This window comes from Herpailurus yagouaroundi, unplaced genomic scaffold, assembly GCF_014898765.1.
Source record: "Herpailurus yagouaroundi ecotype Mexico unplaced genomic scaffold, PumYag 222, whole genome shotgun sequence".
Lineage (NCBI taxonomy): Eukaryota > Metazoa > Chordata > Mammalia > Carnivora > Felidae > Herpailurus > Herpailurus yagouaroundi.
In genome coordinates, this window is record NW_024412453.1 from 6,043,048 (window position 1) to 6,051,459 (window position 8,412).

Sequence of the window (8,412 nt, forward strand, 5' to 3'; positions counted from 1 at the left end):
GTGGTTTATTTATCAAGTGTTAATGAAATAGGCTTTGGGCATCTTAGCATCCAAATCATGGGCTTATAGTTTTCCCACTTTTTAAAATAAGTTTATTTTTTTAAATGTTTATTTATTTTGAGAGAGAGAGAATTCCGCACATGTGTGGGAGAGGCAGAGACAGGAGAAAGAGAATCCCAAGCAGGCTCCATGCTGAAGCCCAAGCTGGCTCACGTGACCTGAGAGATAGTGAGATCGCAACCTGAGCCAAAATCAAGAGTCAGATGCTTAACCAACTGAGCCACCCAGGCGCCCCTCTTTTTTTTAAAGTTGTTTTTATTTAAGTAATCTCTAGACCCAACATAGAGCTCAAACTCAAACCCCTGAGATCAAGAGTTGCACGCTCTTCCAACTGAGCCAGTCAGGCGCACTGATTTGTCCCACTTTTAAACCCATTATGACGGTCATTGACACCTTCACCAGGAGCAACCCACAGGAGGCAATGTAGAGTCACACGATGTGACCTTGAGGAAGGTCACCTAAACTCTGAACACGAAGTTTTTAGTTTCCTTATTATTAACAACAACAATAAAACAACACAAACACTTCCCACATTCAGTCACTACTGGAATTAAATAGGAATTAATTTTAAACCTTCACAATAACTTCATGAGATAGATATTAGTTACGTTTTCTTTGAAGAAGAAACCAAAATGAAGACAGATGTTAAGCAACTTGCCCAAGGCCATTAACAGTTAAAAGATGCACAAGCTAAGGTTGAAACAGGCAATTCTGTTCATAGGCTGTTTAAGAGTCTATTCTGTGAACGATACCTCACTGCACTACAGTGCACACTTCAAAGTTTGCAGTTTTGGACGAGCTACTACGTATAGCTTATTAGTATGTTGGAACCTAGAAATCTAAATCAAATGTTCTCTGGGCTATCCTGGATCTATACATGCATTTTGTTTGACATGAATAGTTAAAAAATTATTTTTGTAGTGATATTCTGTATTTTGCAATCTAAAGATCTTAAATAAAAATCAATAATTCTGGTTTCTTCAAAAGCAAAAATAAACTATTGGGGACTTCATCAAAATAAAAAACTTCTGCACAGTGAAGGAAATAACAAAACTAAAAGGCAAACTGTGGAATTGGAGAAGATATTTGCAAATGACATACATGATAAGGGGTTAGCATCCAAAATCTATAAGGAACTTATCAAACTCAACACCCAAAAAGCAAATAATTCAGTTGATAAATGGGCAGAAGACATGAATACACATTTTTCCAAAGAAGACATACAGATGGCCAACACACACATAAAAAGATGCTCAACATCACTCATCATCAGGGAAATGCAGAACAAAACACCTCATACCAGTCAGAGTGGCTAAAATTAACAACACAGGAAACAAAAGATGTTGACGAGGATGCAGACAACGAGAAACCCTCTTGCACTGTTGGTGGGGATGCAAATTGGTGCAGCCACTGTGGAAAACAGTATGGGGGCAGTGGTTCCTCAGAAAGTTAAAAATAGAACTATCCTATGATCTAGCAATTAAACTACTTGCTATTTACCCAAAGGATACACAACTTGGTATTTACCCAAAGGATACAAAAATACTGATTCAAAGGGATACATGCACCCTAATGTTTATAGCAGTATTATCAATAACAGCCAAATTTCATGAAAAGAGCCAAAATGTCCATTGACCTATGAATGGATAAAGAAGATGTGATACGTACACACAGTGGAATATTACTCAGCCATAAAAAAGAATGTAATCTTGCCATTTGCAAAAATGTGGATGGAGCGAGCTAGAGTGTATTATGCTAAGTGAAATAAGTCAATCGAAGACAAATACCATTTGATTTCACTCCTATGTGTAATTTAAGGAACAAAACAAATAAACATAGTGGGGGGAAAAAGAAAAACAAACCGAGAAACAGACTCTTAACTACAGAGAACAAACTGATGGTTACCAGACGGTGGGGGAATGGGTGAAATCAGTGATGGGGAATAAGGAGGGTACTTGTGATGAGCCCTGGGTGTGACATGTAAGTGAGGAATCACTAAATTCTACACCTGAAACTAATATTGCTCTGTAAGTTAACTAATTTAATAAATTTAAATAAAATAAATACATTTAAATAAAAACTTGGGAAAAAAAGAATTCTGGTTTCTTGGGAAAAGCTGGAAAATTTGGCAAGACTGGTCTCCCACACTCTTCTAAAAAAAAAATCAGTGGGAGCTGAGGAGCAGTTACCCATTTAGAGAAGGCAAGTGCTTTGCAATTTTCCACAGTCCCCACCCCTCCCTAATATACCATAACGCACCAGCATCACTTATTTCATTTGCTTTAAATGCCTAGCCCTAACAGACTTTGATGTTACGACCCCGGCTGTGGGCAATACAAATGGCCTAATCACTGACAGCACAGGGAAGTTCAGGATTTTAAAAATCCAAAGACGGACCTATCTCAAGAAGTGATTCCATATTAAACTCTTCCTGGAGATTTGCCTCCCAGATCTCCACTCTCTTTGGTTGTTTCCCCTTTGGCCTTAATTTCTTCTTTTATGTAATTGCCAAATGACTACAACAGCAGACACCATCAAGCGTGTGCCCTGGAATTGTTCCTTAAGAAGCCGAACACTAGGCTGAGCTTTTCCAATAACTCCCTATTCATTCAAATCTAATTACAAAATGATTTTTAATCATTGTAAAATAAATTCACTCTTCACGTCTGGAAATGTTAAAGCCCTAATTTAACAGCAGCAACAACAACGACAAAATACCTTCTAATGGATTTGCACTAAGAAACGGAATGTGGCCTGTGCTGTCAGATGTTCAATAATTTAACTGCAAATGAAGTGTGCAAAATACAATATTTGTGTCATAAACTACCCGGCTTGTCACATAATAGATTTTTGAAGAGTCACGTTTCACGACACTGAGCAATGTTATGTTGGAACAGTGGAGTAGCCAAATTGAGGTTTATAGGTTCCGTTTGCTTATGTAGAAAGGGATTGAATCTCACTCACCCAGGGGCAAGGAGCACAGATATGCAATATTTGTCTGGATCCCGCCATTTGAAAGCAGTGGCTGGAATTCACCCATTCAACTGGATAATGTGTAATTATACATATACATAAACATTATACATAATGTTCAAACTTCCCTATGTCATGAGATGTGGTTTGGACTAACTTTACATGTCTAAAGGGATTTTGCAATTCTCTTGGTATCACTGACCATAGTAGGCAGAATAACCATGCCCCCCAAAGACACCCAGGTTTTAATCTTCTGGGATCTGTGAATATATAAGGCGAGGTGACCAAGGGGAATCAGGGTTGCAGAGAGAATTAAGTTGCTAGTCTGCTGACTTTAAGGCAGAGAGATTAGCCCAGATTCTCCAGATGGGCCCAATGTAATCACAAGGATCCTTAAAAGTAGAAGAGGGAGGCAGAGGGGGAAGTGATTATGGAAGACAGGGAAGGATTTAATCTTCCATTGCTGGCTTTCCAGATGCAGAATGGGGACCATGAGCCACGGAATGCAAGTAGACACTAGAAGCTGGAGAAGGGCTGGGAAACAGACTCCTCCCCCAAAGTCTCGAGAAGAAAAACAGCCCTGTAGACACCTTGACTTTGGCCCAGTGAAATCTCCCTCGGACTTCTCACCTGCACAACTGTACAGTAATAAATATGCATTGTTTAAGTCACATGACTTAAGGCAATCTGTTACAACAGCAAGAGAAAACTAATACGCCAAGGCTAACACCACCTCCGTAGGAAGAATAATGGCAGGACTGGCACACAGGCTGCTTTTACTCAAAATTAGTAGTCTGGGACACAAACAAAGAACGTCACCATTATTTCCCCAATTTTGTGAGGCACATTTGTTTTTTAAATTTTAACATTTCTCAAATCAGGGTGTGCCTCACAAATGAAACATACAGTTAATAGTGTTTCCCACCCCCACCCCCCCGACAAAATTGAAAGCTGTTATTAAAAATATTATGGGGCGCCTGGGTGGCTCAGTTGGTTAAGTGGCCCACTTCAGCTCAGGTCATGATCTTGCGGTCCGTGAGTTCAAGCCCCGCGTCGGGCTCTGTGCTGACAGCTCGGAGCCTGGAGCCTGCTTCTGATTCTGTGTCTCCCTCTCTCTGACCCTCCCCCATTCATGCTCTGTCTCTCTCTGTCTCAAAAATAAATAAACGTTAAAAAAAAATTTTTTTTTAAATAAATAAAAAAAATAAAAAGATTGTACGTTTTACGATCTCCGGCACCTTAAAATCATATAAAAAGTAGTCATTTCAAGAAGCGAGCGGGTGGAAAGCAATCCCACGAGCATGATGGAGTACATTGTCAGTGTGAAACATGTTGCGAGGCACTGAGGTGGGCTGGACAGGGAGAGAGAGCCGCTCCTCTCTCCAAGATTCTCACAGATAAACAGAACAACGACCAGTGTGTGATAAATCACACTAAAATACTGGTGTTATGATTAAGCTCCAAATACATAACGCTACAAAGTCAGGCACACACCTGGCTAGTTCACCTCCAAGTTCCCTGTATCTAGCCCAGGGCCTGGCACAGAGAAGGCTCTCCTCTGATTGACTATGTAAGTATTTTACATGCTTTCCCTCATGTTTCTACCAGATGGATTATATCATCTCACTATCTTATTGCTGAGGAAACTGAGGCTTACAGAGAATACTTAATTTGCCCAAAGTCACAGAGCTAACAGCTCGGGCCAGGTTTTCTCAGCCTCAGCACTAGTGACACTTTGGGCTGAGTAATTCTTTGTTGTGAGGGACTGCCCTGGGCATTGCACAATGTTCAGCAGCATCCTTGGCCTCTAGCACCGCAAGTCAGTAGACCACTCCCCTCCACATGTGACAGCCAAAAACGTCTCCAGATGTTGACGAATGTCCCCCAGGGGGAGAGGAGCAAAAATTATCTGCAGCTGAAAACTACTAGCTTCGGGAAAGGGACATCAACATTAAATGATGTGTGGACTTGAAATATGCCCACAAAGTCTTTGATACTCTTCCTTTAAAATTTTTTTTAATGTTTATTTATTATTGAGAGAGAGAGAGACAGAGCATGAGCATGGGAGGGGCAGAGAGAAGAGGAGACACAGAATCCGAAGCAGGCTCCAGGCTCTGAGCTGTCAGCACAGAGCCTGACATGGGGCCTGAACCCACAAACTGTGAGATCATCACCCTAAGCCGAAATTGGACACTCAACCAAGTGAGCCACCCAGGCGCCCCTTTAAGTTTATCTTTATTTATTTTGAGAGAGAGAGAGAGAAAGAGAGAGAGAGAGTGTGTGTGAGCAGGGGAGGGGCAGAGATAAGAGGAGACACAGAATCTGAAGCAGGCTCCAGGCTCTGAGCTGTCAGCACAGAGCCTGACGTGGGGCTTGAACTCACAAATCTAGCGATCATGACCTGAGCTGAAGTCAGACGCTTAACCGACTGAGCCACCCAGGCGCCCTGATACTCTTCCTTTAAAGAGTTGAAGCATAATTCCTATTTTCTTGAGAATGAGAAGAACTTAGCGACTTGTTTCTAATAAGCAGAATATGCTAGATACAATAGGGATGTGTAAGATTAGGTCACAGAAGGTATTTTGGCCTCTTCTTTGTTTTCTCTCTTGAATTGTTTTTTTCAGGGGAAGTCACAAGAACACAAAAGCAGCACTGTGGAGAAGTCTACAGGGTGAGGACTGAGGCTTCCTGCCTGCAGCCAGTAATGAGCTGAGGCATCTTAGTCAACTGCTATGGAGTACGCCATCTTGGAATCAGCTCCTCCAGCCCCAGTCAAGCCTTCAGATGACTGATGCCCCAGCTGACATCTTAACTACCATTTCATGAAAGACTCTGAGCCAGACCCACCGAGCTAAGGCACTCCTGGATTCCTGACCTCGGAAACCAGTTGAGATATTTTAAATGTTTTTTTTTTTAAGCTTTTAACTGTTTGTTCCACAGCAATAGATAACCAACACAAACTGACTGACATGTTGAGGGAAGGAGTAAATGTTCTACCACTGGAGATGCATGGCAGAGGGGAGGAGAGACTGGAAATGTCAAGTTGCAAAGGTCCTTGAAGTGCACGCTCAGAAATCTGACCTTCATTCTGATGAGACTTGCTTGGGCCACCACAGGGCAATAAGACTTGTGCATTTTTCACATCTAATAACACAAAAGTGGCATTCTTCTGTTTAGGTCTCTCAGTGGTCTCTCATTGCTTTGAGCAGAAAGGACAAATGCTAAGTAAAGCAGAGAGGGCCTTCAGTTTTCTTTCTCTTCCCTTCTTTCCTTTTTTTCTTTCAGCCTGATCTTTTGCCACTCTGTTGTGGCACTGTCCCCATCCCAATGCACACACATATAGTGCAAATACTCCCTCTACCCCAAATACTTTGGTTTCTTAGAGATACTATGTTCTCTTAAGCTTTTATAGGTTTGCCCTTGTCCTGGGCACCATCCCTCATCTCTGCCTTTTGGACTACCTGGACTAACTATCCCTTTTTTTGGAAGCCTTTCTTTTCCTCCCCAGTTTGGGAGGGTGCCTCCCATTTACTCCCACCCTCTCACAGGTTAGTATGGGTAGATGTCATTGCATTCACAGGATTTTTCTGGTCTAAATGGACTCTTCTCATTTGTCCATTTCAGCAACTCTTTCCCCACCTGGGCTTGAGCTCCACAAGAATTCACTGGTTGCACTTGCTTATTTTTTAATCTCTGAAGATAGCAGGTGACTAATAAATGTTTGTTGAACAAATGAATGAATACATGATTGAGTTGTTGCTGACTGCTACACCTGCAGACGTCCAGACTTCTCTATAGTTTGGTAGCTGGGTGATTTGTCTTGGAAGGGTTCTGAAGAAAAATAAGTCCAGCATTAAGGGGTCTTATCTTGCCCCATGGATGGATGTACCTCGTGTTTGAGCTGGACATAAACACGGATATAGCAATAGTGGGTCTCGCTCTCCTCCACAAATCACTGGACCTGTTCCCCTCAGAGCGGACCAAGAGGCATTACCCTCACTTTGAAACATGACCTAATTTCACTGACTCATGGGCAGAAACCCTGAGATGCTGGTCCCTTTTGACCAATGTCCCCAATCTTTTCTCATATGACAGGGTAAAAAAAAAAAAGTATCCATAACCCTGATCATTTTCAAACAAGTCTGTTCCTGTTAACTATGTGAGGACTGACTGTTTTAGGGGGGATTGGGTTTGGCTTGGACACAAGCTGGGGCAGAGCTGAGAATGTGAAGTGCCTCAGGTATATTAGTGCAAAATGGTGAGGCGGAAATTTGAAAATTATGTGGGACAGAGGTCAGCAAACTATAGTCCACAAGCCAAATCCAGCTCTATTTTTTATGGCCCCTGAGCCAGGAATGGTTGTTACAGTTTTTAATGGTTATATTTTAAATGGTTAGATAAGTGCCTATGTGATGCCTTTGATTTTGCCTCTTGGCTTGCAAAGCCTAAAATGTTTATTATACATGGCCATTTAAGAAAAAGTTTACTGATCCCTGGTGTATAATAAGAGAGAAAGACTTTCTCAGAGATGGAATCTGGTGAACAGACATGTCTACTTGGAGTTTTAAGTTGCTTACAGTGGGATGTGCCATGTAATTCCCTTCTTCTGTATCCCCTAGGAAATCCGTCTTACCTCTAGATTGGCCATTAAAACTTACCAGTCACCTGTCCTTTGGTGGGCAGGAAACACAGAGGGGACTCGATGTATGCATCTGACAACAGGGAGAGGGCATGCAGAAGCAGAGGCTGGGGTCCCAGAGAGAAGCCATCGACCAGTCACTTAGGGCCTCCCTGTTACTGTTTTTAGGGTCTCAGGTCAGGTGTGAGAGTTAACAGTACAACCCCATCCCCCTTCTTCTCTTCCTACTGCCTAAACCAGCTCCAGCCTGCTGGGTCTAACTGGTGCTGTCCTCTGTGAGGGCACATCCCCCCCCTTTACTTAATCACGGGGTCCCCTCCTCTCCCAGCAGCCCATCAGCCAGAGTGCCTGGCCACTTCTCAAAGAGAGCCCTCTTACCCATCAGGGGACGATAATGCCCAGCAATCATTTTGGCTTTTCCAGACTTAATGTTCTCTCTCCTCAGGTCCTTCCTGCCCCAATGGGAAGCGTAAGGATGCTATTTTAAGACATCATTTTGTACCAAAATACCACTTTGAGACACTCATGTCTTTCCTTCCAATAATCTCTTTTGTTTAAAGCATAAAGAACTTGTCAGGCGGGGCAAGTCGTAGCTTCCTATGGGAAAGGAGCCAAAGGGCAGTGTGGAGGTTGTCACAGTATTCCTGCTGCCCCAGGGCATCAGTGCTTTCTAACACATAATGCTGAGGGCAGTGGACGCCCTTTGTCTTCTCCAGTGTCTCATTCTCATCTTCACAGAC

At 42.5% G+C, this 8,412-nt stretch overlaps 1 long non-coding RNA gene across 1 annotated transcript; it reads right to left on the minus strand.

Moving 5' to 3' along the window:
• Nucleotides 1-6,677: 6,677 nt before the first annotated feature.
• Nucleotides 6,678-8,277, minus strand: LOC121019823 (uncharacterized). Its single transcript, XR_005785784.1, has 3 exons — nucleotides 8,051-8,277; nucleotides 7,692-7,830; nucleotides 6,678-6,864 (listed from the first exon to the last, which is right to left on the minus strand). It is a non-coding gene; the product is annotated as an uncharacterized LOC121019823 (long non-coding RNA).
• Between the last annotated feature and the right edge of the window lie 135 nt (nucleotides 8,278-8,412).